Source organism: Leptidea sinapis, chromosome 32, assembly GCF_905404315.1.
Source record: "Leptidea sinapis chromosome 32, ilLepSina1.1, whole genome shotgun sequence".
In the NCBI taxonomy this organism is placed as follows: domain Eukaryota; kingdom Metazoa; phylum Arthropoda; class Insecta; order Lepidoptera; family Pieridae; genus Leptidea; species Leptidea sinapis.
The window spans coordinates 8,455,910-8,470,987 of NC_066296.1; the positions used below are offsets into that span (position 1 = coordinate 8,455,910).

The 15,078-nt window shown below is 35.2% G+C and overlaps 1 non-coding gene across 1 annotated transcript; it reads left to right on the plus strand.

Moving 5' to 3' along the window:
* The first annotated feature begins 3,386 nt into the window (after nt 1-3,386).
* On the plus strand, nt 3,387-3,458 carry Trnae-cuc (transfer RNA glutamic acid (anticodon CUC)). The gene has a single exon. It is a non-coding gene; the product is annotated as a tRNA-Glu (tRNA).
* The last annotated feature ends 11,620 nt before the right edge of the window (nt 3,459-15,078 follow it).

Below are 15,078 nucleotides of genomic sequence, written 5' to 3' on the forward strand. Positions count from 1 at the left end.
ACTAATAATAATGATAGGCAATTCTATAGGGGCAAAACACGCAATTGGTATTTGTCAACTGGTGAGTGAGTGCGTGCAACAATATCAAATAAAAACAAGTGGACAAGGGCGAGTAAGACCCAACGTTCCGAGGGTTCCGTCCGATAGAGTAAAAGACGCAAAATCATTATTGAATTTATTTTATACTAGATGCTGCCCGTGATGTAGAAAGCCGCGGTGAAAGCATTTAACGTGACAATATTTAGCCTAGTTGTCCCGACCTCTTGTTAAAATTGCACAATTGCCGCCAAACCACACTATAATATCGCGCAGTTATTTATCGTCATATCATAACTATTCAAATATTTGTCCAAATTATGTAGTGCGGCTTTTCGGCGTACGCCAGAATAGCTGGCAAAAATAAACGAAAATTCCGAAGACTAATAATTTATATTTACTGTCACATTAAACATTTGTTGAACAATGAACTAAACGTTTCAAGAGGGAAGCTAACAGTCATTGTTAACAGATAGCTAGCACTTGTCCTTGATTGTGAAACGCAGACTATGGAAAGATAAGATCTTGCCATTAAACGGGGATAGCAATTTATCCCTAAGTAGAGATAAGTTATTGAAAACGGCTGATAATTCATTAACAAAGAGAGATAGATCGAAATTCACAACATATTTAGATAGATCTAACGCTGCTCTAATTATCAAGGCAAATTAGAAGTTCCTGTTTTAATTAATTAAAAAGTACTCCGCGAGGTAAAGGTTAATTAAAAAAACCTACTTCTAAAAAAGGTTTATGTGTATTTCAAAGGAACAAATCTAGAGCTCATTGCATTAAATTTTTCCCAGAGGTTCTGTGGCTTCTGCCGTGAAGCAGTAATGTGTAAACATTACTGTTTCGGTCTGAAGGGCGCCGTAGCTAGTGAAATTACTGGGCAAATGAGACTTGACATCTAATGTCTCACGTTAACGAGAGCAGTTGTAGAGACGCTCAGAATTTTTGAGTATTTCAAGAATCTTAAGCGGCACTGCATTGTAATGGGCAGGACGAATCAATAAACAACAGCTGAACGTCCTGCTCGTCTCATTGATTATTTTTATAAAAAAAGACAAGCTGGTATCAAAATTTTGCTAAAGAAATAAATGGTATATTTATGAAATCGAATATAGGAATCGCAAATGTGTTAACTCGAAGAGAAGATTTACGTCAACATATTCTAGATATTTTATGGATACAATTGCTTCTCCGAACAGAGTGAAACATGATCATGTTGAGGTAGTATCGGGTTCGCTCGAATACCTAATACTTTCATGCCATCCTCATTAGAAGTTACGGCGCTGTAAAGGATCGTGGAAATGTTGTTGTGTAAGAAAACTCAGTTCTCTAGGTTGTGGGGTATCGTATCTATAGATAGAGATAAATTACTACCTTCTACTGTCAGTAATAAGCTGTCAATAAATCTGAAGCTGTCCCATTATACCCGATAAGGCATTCTTATCGCCTTATATTGGGAGGCGTGTGTGAATTGTGTGTGGTAAGCTATACGTCCTCCCATTGACAGGCAGCGTGTACGGATAAGGAGAGTTACCGCCGATAATTTTATTGGGACAAAAGTCCACGATAGTTACGATTTTTATCTCAAGTAGGCCACAACCGGAGATAGCTGTATTTCATATCATTTTCTTAAGAAACTTCCGCAATATAGAAATACACCATTAAATTATTACATTTAATCGGTAAGGCTTTTGTTTAACTAAACTACTGTTTTTGAAATAAGGTAAGAGTTATATAGCTGTAAGGGCATGTATTTACCGTGGCTATAAAATATTGTAACAAATAATAATTACTTTAAGTATAGTTTTTTCTTTTATTAACGCGAGTGTTACACATTTAAATAAAATACTTTTAAAGGATTAAAACGCGTGTAATTGTAACTTTGTCTTTATATTAGATTTTTGCATCAAACACAGACGTCACTCTAATTTGCTCATACAGCTGGTATGTGAACACACAACGGACCGTCCAAACTACTACGTCCGCTTTGACCAACCAAAAGATTTGTTGTTTTGTGTGCGGTCTAAAATTATCTATCACCAGGGATCCAACAAGTCCACATCACTGTCAGTAAATTTTGCCAAAAACCTTCTGTCTATATCAAATAACGCCTCCGTGACAATAAATGGCGCTAAACTTCACAATGACAACTATGACAAATACTATCTTTGACTCATTTCATCTGCAGTCCCCCTGAAAACGAGATCTGGAAAGGTTTTGAAACGTCGGGTTAACCACGGACGAGTAAAAAAATAAGGACTCTGTGTCACCTTACATAACAGTGAGTCACCAAAAAAAGCCGGTAAACGTGTAAATACATAGCCCCACGCACACACTTACACTAATACAAGCTGATCGGCCGCCATTATGAGATTTTCCATCGTCTGTGACAGATCAGCTTGAGTCGCAATAAAATATTTGAAAAAATGCCGTCGTGCGTTGTGAAAAAGTGTAAAAACAATACTATAAAAGTATTTGTGGATATATTATGATTATTTAAGGGAGAAAAAATTGTGTAACTGGTATACCCCGTAACCGCACACAAACTTGCATAAAGGTGCTTCATTTGTTAATATCACGGCGCGGAGTCCTTCTTTTTTTACTAGTCCGTGGGGTTAACTAAGATGAAAATAAATATATTTTAATGCTTTAATAGAGTTTTCTTTAAATACTTTTAGCATATTATACGTACATTGAATATGTAGTTTGTTAAAGGGAAATAGATATTTGAATTAATTATATCAAAGAATATTGCAGCTTATTCGAATCCGGCCCTTATTATATGGATTAAAGAAGATTTACTGAAAGTTCTAAAGTTTTTCCATTATCATATTATCCTAGGTTTAAAGAACTAAAAGAAATATCCAACGAAAGTGTAAAATATTATCAAGCGGAGTTTGGAAGAAACGAATTTACAATTCATGGAATAGCAAACTTTTCTTAAATCTGAGTTATTTCGGTATTGCCTGATTGTGTGTTTCTGTGAAGTATATATTTTTATTCCCTTTCGGCCTTACAAATAAAATTGGCATAAAGTTATTACTAATCATACACCAAGAAAATGCAAAATGTTTACAAATAGACATTTCGCTTACGAATGGTTTGTTGGGACGTATAACGTTTCCCGCGTTTATTTGCAAGGCTGCTTGTCATTCAGTAAACTTCAGAATTACCATTGTATTGACATTGATCTTTGACATTGTCAACGATATTGTAAACATTTTGCATATTCTTTGTCTATGCTTAGTTATAACTTATACTAAGTTTATTAATTGTAAGGCTGTTTGAGTTTAATTTGTTGGAATTTTATTATATACAATAATTTGAATATTTTGTTGTAATCCGGTATGGTCTAGTGGCTAGGATACCTGGCTCTCACCCAGGAGGCTCGGGTTCGATTCCCAGTACCGGAATTTTCTTTTGCATATTATTATTTTATGATAGTTTGAAATCTATTGATTTTTAATACGACTTATTCGTAAATTTTTGACTATGATAATAGATTTGTCATTGGTTACATGAACTTATTATGCCTATTTCTCAACAGGTCGGGTTAGTGAGTCTTTAGTGGTGTTTAAGCTTTAACAACATGATCCCAAAAAATATTTAATAACAAATGTATTACGAAATTTAAAAAAATTTTTAAAAGACGTTTATTGAGCATAAATGATACCACAGTCTAGGAATAGAGCGACCACCGTCAGATTATGAAATGAAATGGAATTGAAAATGAAGGTGAAGCGGAATTTTATTTAAAAAAAAATACGGTTTGCACTTCGGGAGTGCTGGCAGAAGTGAAAAATTGAACATTAACGTTGTGCATTTTTGAATATTTTGGAGTTAGGGAATAATTTCGCACTAATTGCTTTATTTATCAGTATAAAAGTACTAGCATTTATGTGGTAATAAAATAAAATATGGTAGCCGAACTATAATTAAGTAGTTTAGAAGTATAAATCTTTCATCCGTAATTTCAACGGCTGTCTTACGAATTTTCGATCAAGTTACGTGTCTTGACGCGAGTTTAACATACGCATCCCAAGAAATGTGCTCAACGCCGCTAAATAATTTTTCAATTAAAAAAACGCCCACTGTTTCTTGGGCCCGTTCTTCTCAGGTCTGACGAATTAATTTCTGGTTGAGTGGTAGTTTGTTGTTGTTGCAAGAGGATGTGGGCGGCAGTGATCACCTAACACCAGGCGACCCGTACGCTCGTTTGCCATAAAAATAAAAAAGTGTGTGTGTACTTATGTATGCACGCAAGATGTTATACTTCTTTGGCCTAATAAAGCAAAAATCCTTAAAATGATTTATTCCTCGTGCTATTCTACGTTTGTAGAAAGAACAATATTGTAAAAATCTTGCAACGATGTTTTTGACAGCTAATTATTAAATAACGAATACGGCTGCACGGGCCTTAACCCTTTGCCTATCCTCATAATGACCGAAGAAACCAAAAAAAAATAACGAATGGCGCAAACGTCACAAAATTTTAGGTAACCTAACCAACTTCACCCTTTTGTTTTGACTTTCAATAAGTGATTTCATATCCTATTTTGAATAAAATATTTGAAATTGAATTATATTAAATCTTTCCCGATAAAAAAACCTTGTTAAAAAAATATTCAATTTTCTAAGCGACCATGCATGGATGCATTCATCAGCTCTATCCACGCAGTTGAGGATGTGTGTTGCTAGTAATAAATAAGCAACTTGAAGCTAACAATAATTATTCCAGCGCTATCGTCAGTTTTTCCGGGGCTTCAACCCTCTTGCTGTCTGATTGATTAATGGTTGACTTGATCTGTTTTGCGATACTTTCGGATAAGCTGGTTTTTTGCTTACTAGTTTCGAGAGGAAAAACAACATGCATACTTGACTGGCCCTTTTTGCTCTCATGAATTTTAAATTAATATTTTTTTACAATTATTTGCGATTAGTATAATAGATATTTCATCTAAGATTCTCCAGGATTCTCCTCTTAGATATTTCCATCTAGATACCGCAGACGTAGTCGCAAAATGCGGCAACTAATACTACGCCCAAGTGGGCGTACTCGATCCAGCCTCGAACAATGAGTGACGTTGACGTGCCACGTGTTCTGTTAACCCCAGTGACCCCCGTTTTTCTTCTTTTTCGTAACAAAAGGGGGCACACTATATACGCTTTAAGCACCCAGTTCGTAGAACATGTCGACTTGAAAACTCTGCAAATATAAGTTTTGTAGACAATTTGCTTGGGCGTGAATGGATTTGGGGTTTGCATACTCAGTAATATAAACGTTGTTCAGTAAGTAGCAGTGCAGCCGGAGACGTCCGCTCCCAACCTATGACCGATTGGAAGTGGCGTTTTTCATGTGAACTAAAAGTATAAGTCTAGCACTGGCCGTTATTGCGCAGAAGTCAAAAGAAAGGTATCTGCGGGGCTAGAGGGATGAAGGGCGAATTTGCGTAGTGCCGATTGGCTCGCCAGTCGTATTCCGTCCCCCGTGCCGATACGGCACCCCGGGCACTTCCAGTGTACAGTCACGTTCTGAATAGTATTTTTATTTGATGTTATTATTTGTTGTTGCTTATTATTAAGTTTACGTTTTTTTGATGACTGTGGCACCTAATTAACTTTGTACAGAAGTACAGTAGTAACACTTAACATTAATACTTTTCAAAGTATAATATTTTCGTTCCCAAAAGAACCTACCCACATTTCGCTCTGTTCTAGACTTTTTATTTCTGATTACATAAAAATAATGTCATTAATATTATTTTACTATTAATTAATTAAAGTTATATTTGTAAAGCGTGCGCAATAGTATCCATGCGCAACTATCCCCTCCACGTTTCGTTCAGCGCTAGACTCACGCGCCGCCACTTATACTCATCTTGGCGTTTCCGTTGTATTAATTAATTTATCTACACCCACGCTTTAAATCCTCTATTAAAGATTCTGAAACAGTTAGCTTATTGCCGACATTAAAACACCCAATGTTCTAATAACGATTACATCATCAAAAAGAGTGATGTAATGTTGTACTGAATTTCATAACAACACTCCTATGTTTTTTTTATCCCTTCATGCGCAAAGAGTTTCAACAGACAGACACATTCTTATTGCTCGATGCGTGGTATCTGTATGAATTTCAAAAAAAGAACATTTTCGTTTTCCCGCGTTCCACACTACCAGAACGTCGCGCGCTGTAAAAAAACGTAGGTTATTCGAATCCCCGCCATTTATCTTCGATATTTTTATTGTTTTGTTTACAAAAAATGAGCGATTCATTTTAAACGCTGCAAAAGAACATTTTATTCGAGTGAATTTTAATTATTGCACTATACTAAATGTACTACTAAAATAAATAATTGTTTCATTAATACTTAGTTTATTTGTATATAATCAGTAATGAATGATATTAGGTTACTACTAGGACTGGTGTTTTAATGTTAGCAGTAAGCTAAATATTCCAGAATCTTTTAGAGGATTCATATTCTGGGTGTAGATAAAGTCTTGTATTCAACTGTTGATAATTAGGTATTAAAACACTCATGTGATACTTTTATCACACTCGGCTTTGCCGTATAATAATAAATCCACATTCATGTTTTAATACCCCTTATTATACAACAGTTGCATAAATAACTATAATATCATAGGTATATTTATGTCATGTCACCACATAACTCACTGTCCGTAGCTGACAATATAGATACAAACCGATCAGTAACCGGGCTTCGGTACCTTTTGTTTCAAAACAACAAGGGAATTTTATAAAATGTAGAAATAAACAGTTGCATTTACGTGAGATTTTTCTCGATTTAACCGATCAATCAGCGTTTAGAGGCGCGTTTGCCGTGGCCGGAATCAATCACGGCGCGTCGCTCGGAAACTCCCAACAATGTAATGTGTTGGAAAATTGAAAACTTCCAATGCAGTGAATAGTGATGTTTCTAGGATAGATAGTCCTTCAGGAATCGGGGAATTTATTGCTAAAGTTAAGCTATTTGTTAGCTCTACTTTCGGTTTTGGAATATAGTAATAATATTGACACACTCTTACATAAATTATCTTGCCCCAAATTAGGCATAGCCTGTACTATGGGTACAAGACAACGATATATTTAATATAATATACTTAGTTCAACATACATAAATACAAATAAACATCCATGTTTCGGAAAAAAACATTCATACTCATCAAATAAATGGTTGCACCTACCGGGATTCGAACCCAGGACCTCTAGCTCAGTAGGCAAGGTAACTACTGGGCTATAGGGGTCGTCAGTCGTATATTAAAGCTCTGTCTTATCATTCACAATAAAAACAGTTATGACAAGATAATACTTACATGCCTTCGAATTAAAAAAATTACAAAAAGTCCTTCTGCGATGTACTTATTGGTTTTGACATTTTTTTTGAGACGAGCAGGACGTTCAGCTGATGGTAATTAATAGCCCAGTACAATGCAGTTCCGCTCAGGATTATTGAAAAACCCAAAAATTCTGAGCGGTACTACAACTGCGCTCGCTACCATGAGACATAAGATGTCAAGTCTCATTTGCCCAGTAATTTCACTAGATATGACGCCCTGCAGACCGAAACTCAGTCATTACTACTTCACGGCACAAATAGGCGCCGTTATGGCACCCATAATTTAGCTGGCATCCGGTGCATAGGAGCCTCCCACTTATATAAATATCACAAACCTGGTTACCAGTAATGACTTCATTAAGCAAATAAACAGACCCTTTACTATAAGTAGGCGTGAGGCCGAAAAAAGAACTGATGATATTTTATACTACCGTTCAAACAACAAATACTATTCAAAGTCCTATGAGAAATATTGTAAAAAACCAACGTCAAAGTCAAATAAACTTTATTTAATTAGACATAAACTAAGCGATTTTGAATCGTCGCTACAAATATTTCTTTTAAATTACTGAATTTACCTTATGTTCGTAAAAAGTTGAGCTCGCGAGATGAATTTATAAGAATCTCAACGGCCACTCTTTTCAATCAAATAGAATATTTTACAATGGCTGTTATATACATAACAAATCAGTTTGTAAGGTTGATGCATCCGATATAATATGAGTCCTCTTTAATTTATACAAAAACTTTTTCATAAAAACTTATAAAGTATTAACTGTATAAATATAAATTATTATATAGTGGATGCATCAAAATTAAGTAATTCTTTTACTAATTCTTGATAAACGACGATGATCTTAGACATTGTATTCTTCTTAAAATAGCTAAAGATAAGGGGATTGTTCAGGTCTTCTCATATATCCATAGCAATAATAGTGAGCGGGCTATCTCTAGATATAGCCCGCTAACTAAAACTAAACTTAAAGTTAAACTTAGCAGTGAAATAATTATTAAGATATTTCTAATACAGCTTTTAACACAATAAAACAATTTACCTATCGAATCCCGGTAGGTAAAGTGTTATTTTACGTATACCAAAAGAATGCTTATAATTAGGATCTTATTAATGAATGTATCTGAAAGCTATCGAAACAAGCTATAAGACCATGCATAAATTATTCATATTGTGTTTTATTTTATTTTACACACATGACACAATGTTGAAAAACCTTTATATTTTAGAATAAATGAGTATTATCAATGAAAAAAATTGGTTTTATTTATTAGTGTTTATTTATAATCATCTTTATATGCTCTTTCTAATGCAAAAGTTAAGTGTACAAGCTTTCGTAGTAATAATTTGAGATATTCATTCCGATAGATTGAGAAGAATCCATTGACCTTGATCGACCTTGATGTGCGAGATTGCTTGTGTTTGTTTTAAAATGTAACTGCTATATTTGGACAAGATAACTATTGAAATATATTTTACGATCGTTTTCAAATAAAGTAAAAATATTTCAACATATTCCAAAATAAATAAATAATAAGAAACAGACTAATGAATGGACGCTATTTGAAGACGAATTTATATGAACTAAAACTATATACTATCGTATCATTATAATTATTGTAATGTCTTGGAAATATAGTCTAGATGTATTATAAGAATAGCAACTTACCAAATATATGGGAATACTTCGAAAAAACGCAAACATTCTGCTCACTTCATTAATATTTGTTTGTATATATATGTATAATATGATGATTATAAATGTATTCATGTATGCTTACATAATATGTGGATTGTATTGTTGTCTGGTCGAGAGAAGTGTGTCAATTATAATTATCTTTATTATGTAGGATCTTCTAGCAACAAACAGGGCCCGTTTACGAGTATGACGCATGTACCAGCCATCGTTTCCCTCGACCATATAGCAAGGAAGGGAATACGCCGCTATCGATACTTAAATGTGAAGGATTGACGAAGCCTGCCACAAGAACTATACTGAATAACAATATGCAAAGCTCTACAAAATACCTATTCTTACAATAAAAGGTGTAATTTATACCTAATGCACCTCAGATATTATCAATAGCACGTACTATGCTCAACAGTCGATACAATACGTGAAACGTGTTTCCATGAAATATTGAATCAAATACCGAGCGCAGTGTGTTGGAATGCAAAACAATTTTCTTCGTATTTTTCTTGGATTTGGGAAAATCTCGCACTCAATATTCTGTTCTAGCAAGCTATTCGGAGTCTTGTCTCGAAGGGGACCGCAATAAAAGTGACATAACTCGGAATTTTCTATTTGTTTTGGCTTTTGTGTGGCTTTAGGGTTCCGCGAGTAATGGGGAGTTTAAGGCGAACATCGAAATGTTTATATTTTCAAAAAAGATTAAAAGGCCTTAAAATTAATATTGCAGAGATGACGAGGTAACATTAGCTCTGACTTTTCTCAGATTTAAGAATTCAAAATGAATATATCAGTCACGCTAGTATGGTACGAGTATCACAGGTCGTTGTGTGTCTGTTGTTGCCGTAATCGGTTGCTAGTGTCGTTGGTACTGCTCACTAAGGCGTATCGCTCCACGAGTACGTTCGCACTGCCAGTTCTAGCAGGGGTACTTCCAGCCGATCTGGAGGTGTACCCCGTGGGCAAGATTTTTTTTCTTTTTTTTTTTAAATTTATTTAATTATAAAAGTATGCACAGTTGGTACTTAAATTTTACATCTCGCCAAATTTTTGCAACAGTTTGTTGGCGAGTTTACGCTCTTAAACTATATTATAATATCGTGCATCTATAATAAATTAAACTATACCTAATTTGTAAGTTATCTACACTATTACTTATACACACATTACTTAGTTATAAATTCATAATATTCCTAAAAACCTACTAAAATCTTACCTGTTTACATGTAACAACTACTACTAATATAAATATAATATATAAATACTAATTAATATTAAGGCTTACGTGGAGACGTTAAGGGAGTGCTCTTTTAATTCAAATTCAAATATTTTTATTCAAAATAGGATTTATAATCACTTATTGAACGTCAAAATCTAAATCGATCTTAGATCTTTAGATCGAAGCGACCAGGGGCGAAAGGGTAAAGCAGAAGCTCCGAGATGGTCAGCATGTGGCAGGAGCGTTGGGAACGCGAAGAGAGAGGTGGAGATCTCAAACGCTTCTTCCCATGTGTCGGGGAAAGACTTCTGGCGACGTTGGTGTATCCCGACCATTACACGTCGCAATTGTTGACGGGGCATGGGATATTTAATGCAAGGCTTAGGGACCTGGGGCTCAAAGGGGACAGCACCAGTCCATGTGGCGCGTTGGATGAGTACCGCGATCATGTGCTTTGGGAATGCAGTTTGCATGATCAGGCGAGAGCCAAACTCCTGGACCATCTAGAGGTGGAATCACTGCATTACAGAGACCTAGTTTCTTCAGAAGTGAACTTCTCGAGGTTGATAAGACTTTTCGCAAGTTGGCACCGTGATGGAGGGGTAAACCAAGACGGTAATAAAGACACAGAAAGGAAGACTTCAGGAAGAGGAGACGGAGACGAACATGGAGTGCCCTACGACGAAGCCGTAGCTGTGGTCGGCCACCCTCAGAAAGGGGGAGAGGGCTACCTAGGGACGTATAAAAAATAAGATCTTGTAGGGAGTCAAGGTCATATGCCGGACCTCAAGTCCAGTACATTCCCTTTGTTTCGGGTTGGTACCAAGGTCGATAAGACCATGGGAAGGATGTGGGTTATGTCCATTGCTGTGGGTGTTTAACACGACAGCAAGTAAAATACAGTCTTATAAACACACGGTATAATAATAAGAGAGAAACTTTTCACTTCACAAAGACAGCTGTTATAGATTACGTAATAAGAATGTGGTGTTCCCGGCATGAGCGTGCGGACACAACCACCTTGTTTGATAGTTCTTTCCTCATTGAACACTGACTAGTGACCACTCGGCGCTCGCCCGGCGCCTGTTCTCGCCCGCACACCGCACCGCATCTTCGCATTCGCTTCTTGGCTCGACGTTTTTGATAACGACATAAATTATGTCCCTTAGTGAAGAGAAAAATTATGATGCCACTCAAAATTTGGGGTTTTTGCAAGAGCTATTGAACTTGCCTGGATTGTAATTCAGGCAGAGCGATTCACAAATCATCATTAGTTCGGTGTCTGGCTCGTCTCATCACTTCTCCTTATAATAAAGCCATGTGAGAATTTGACATTGAAAATATTTCTCGATAGAGACTTCTAACTAATTAAATATTTAGAAAATCTGTTTAAACTAAATTTGTACCACAAGCTGGCTTATTTTTAATAAGCTCACAGAGCAGAAATTCCACGAATACTTAAGAAACAAGGAATCTAACTGGCTTATTAACTATAACCTTTTTGCTCTTAATAGTGATTTTCATTATTATAACACTAGAAATAAGGGATTGCTTGTAACTAATTCTAGTAGGCTTCATAAGATACATAATAGCTTTAAGGGTAAATGTATACACTTCTATGATAAAGTCCCAGCCACTGTTCAGGCATTATCTACAAATAAATATAAATGTTTAAAAAAAATGGCTCTGTTGCAAATCCTATTACTCCACTGCTGAATATCTAAATGATCGGACAGCCTGGGACTAGATTGTGATTATTTTATAGCGATAGAAATGACTGTACAATATGGTATATTTTTATTGAAAAGAGCGCAAAAAAAGAATGCTGGGAGAGTTTCTTGCGCCGCTTCTTCTCTCTCAGAGCGCCATTTGTTTCCGAAGCGGTAGTAGTATCTAGTAGTTATTAGAAATGACATCAAAAATAATTCTAAAGGAATCAATTTTGAGATCAATTGAGAGACTAATGCCTGTTATGCCTTTATGCCTTTTTATGCCTTTTATATCTAAGTTGCAAATCAACACAGCATGATAAGCAGAAATAGATATTTTTAAATACTGTATTAAAATAATGGACTTTGGTTGGTAAAAACAACCAAAGAAATAATTGTAAGCTATTGCTATATCAATAAAATACAATTAATCAACTATAATTAGAATATACAGTTATACTAATGGCAAAGGTGTATTGAGAATAAAGATTTTTTTCAATGCAGGAGCATTTTTATTCTGGAAGCTTTTTACTAGATAAAGATGCTGATGCGCGCTTTCCCACTTGCTTCACTAGAAATAATATTTAAGGCATGCTAATTGCAAACTTGGTGCTGAAGTCAACATAATATATTTTCCACATGAACATAGCCTTCATATACTAAATACACAATTCGAATAATTACTAATTCTGTTGTCGGAGGGTCGGTTATATATTTTTATTTATATTATCGCTTATAAAATGCACACAGAATACCTTTATCTATTTACGGTGTCTGTGGATGATGCAGCTACAGTGTACTCAAGAACTTTTCTTTTGTATTAATTAACATTTACTTTTTTGACTTACTCGTGTAAGATATTGACTATTTGACGTTTGAGTATGTTAGTTGCATTACTTTACATATTATTTGGAGTTGAAATGATTTGTAAAAGGATGAAAATGTAAATCTTGATTATTACGAAGAAATGAGTTTCTTGTAACTTCTTCTCATTAGCTCACCTTTTGCGAAGTAGCAGTAGATTTAATAGGAAAAAAAAAATTTTTTGGCATTCATAGGTGTCACTTCCGTGACCTACATGAATAAAGTGATTTTGATTTGATATATTCATTGATCAGCTCATTCAAACTAAAAAACAATGAATTATTCTGCATAAAGTTTATACATACACGTAATATATTAGTTTAGATATAACCGATGATCATAAAAAGAAGTACTAAATAAAGGTAAAAGCTTTACAGGCGATCGTTAACTCAACGTAATCAAGTAGCATCTAAGATGTGGGATCCAAAGTTGAGAGGATCTCATAAAGGTGGCTGTTTTGACAGTCTTATGGGTGAGATGAAAAGTTTGTGTATTTAGTATGTAACCCGCGGTAGGACACTCAATTGATGTTTCCGATTGGCTTCACCAAATATTTGTATAGAGTTGCTCCACTTAGCTAATTATATTTTCCTATCTTTCTTCGACTCTAGTTATATATGTATTTTGTATCGATAAATACATAAGTGAACAAGCACTTGTTAGGCTTTTCTGTTTCTTTCGGGTACTAACTTAACATTTTTTCAATGTTATTCGGCTTATTTGCTCAAAAGAGAATCAAGCTCAAATTTGAATAATATTTTAATTTTTATGATAGTGAAATTCACATTTAAATTCTTACAGTAGATGTAATAATGTCATTAGCACACTAATTAAATTAAATTATTTCCTATAAAACTCTGCCAATTGATATTTAGATATTTATATCTTTTACAGTCGGAATTACGAGTAGCTGCTATCGCCTTCGCCTTGTACGGTACTCACAGACCTATTCGCTCCAGTAGGCCTGGATATTTTCCATAAATATAATATGCTAAGAATAAAAGCAACTCTATATAGATACTTAAGAGAGCAGAAATCGAATCACATACTCCTTGATTTTGCGAAGTTCGCACGCAGAATACCAAATTAACGTTGTCCTGCGATCGATCCGATGTTAACATTTTACTGCTGCCGATGTAATCGGAAAAATACGCCAACATCACACAATTTTATTACAAAAACTACGACGAAGGGATAGCGCATGAAAAACGACTCGAACATGATTTGGATATTTTTTACGGCTTCTGAATGATTTATCTCACCGTTTTATTTTTGTATTGGTCAGATACCTACGAGCTTTGATGACAGAATAAGGTAGAACTAGATATGTAACTAAGTAGTTATCCACAACAATTTAACAATAAAACAACCAACTTCCAAAATCCTATTCCAAAACAATAGATATAATAATGCACTAAAATGTATAAAAATAATTGCGTATTTTTATTTTGTCAGATCTAGACCAAATTGCAATGAGACCACACGGGAAGCACCAACTTTCAAATAAAAAAGAATTATCCAAATTGGTTCACCCATTCGAAAGTTCTGAGGTATCAAACATAAAAAATATACTGCCGAATTGAGAACCTTGTTATGAACAATATATACATACCTACCCTTTTGAATTGGTTCGCAGATTATAAAACAGACGTCAATACGCATACTAACATAAAGTGAAGCTCTGACAACGGCTGGATTACTTAGGGTTGTGTAGATACGTCGCTTTATTGTGTGTTTTCTACCGCATTTATCAGTGTTCCGAAGAGCTGTTTCACCATATTCCTGACGCCGTATTCCAACTTAATCATCATTGGCATTCCTCCACACTACGGTTTTCAAGGAACTTTCTTCCACGTACAACCAAGCTGTGGAATGAGCTTCCTTGTACGGGTTTTCCGAGACGATACGACATGGTTACCTTAAGAAAAAGCGCGTATATCTTGCTTCAAGGCCAGCAACACTCCTACGAGTCTTCTGGTGTTGCAAGACAATGTGAGCGGTGGTTATCACTTAACACCAGGTCACCTGGATATTCTATAGACAAGAAAATATTACTCATGTCGCTCAAACGCTTACTAACTTTAACAATTTGTTGTTTGTGATAACCCTCACCTCTGGGATTCATTAAATTAAATTTGTAACCAAAAATTATGAACGATGCGAGACTCGACCCAGCG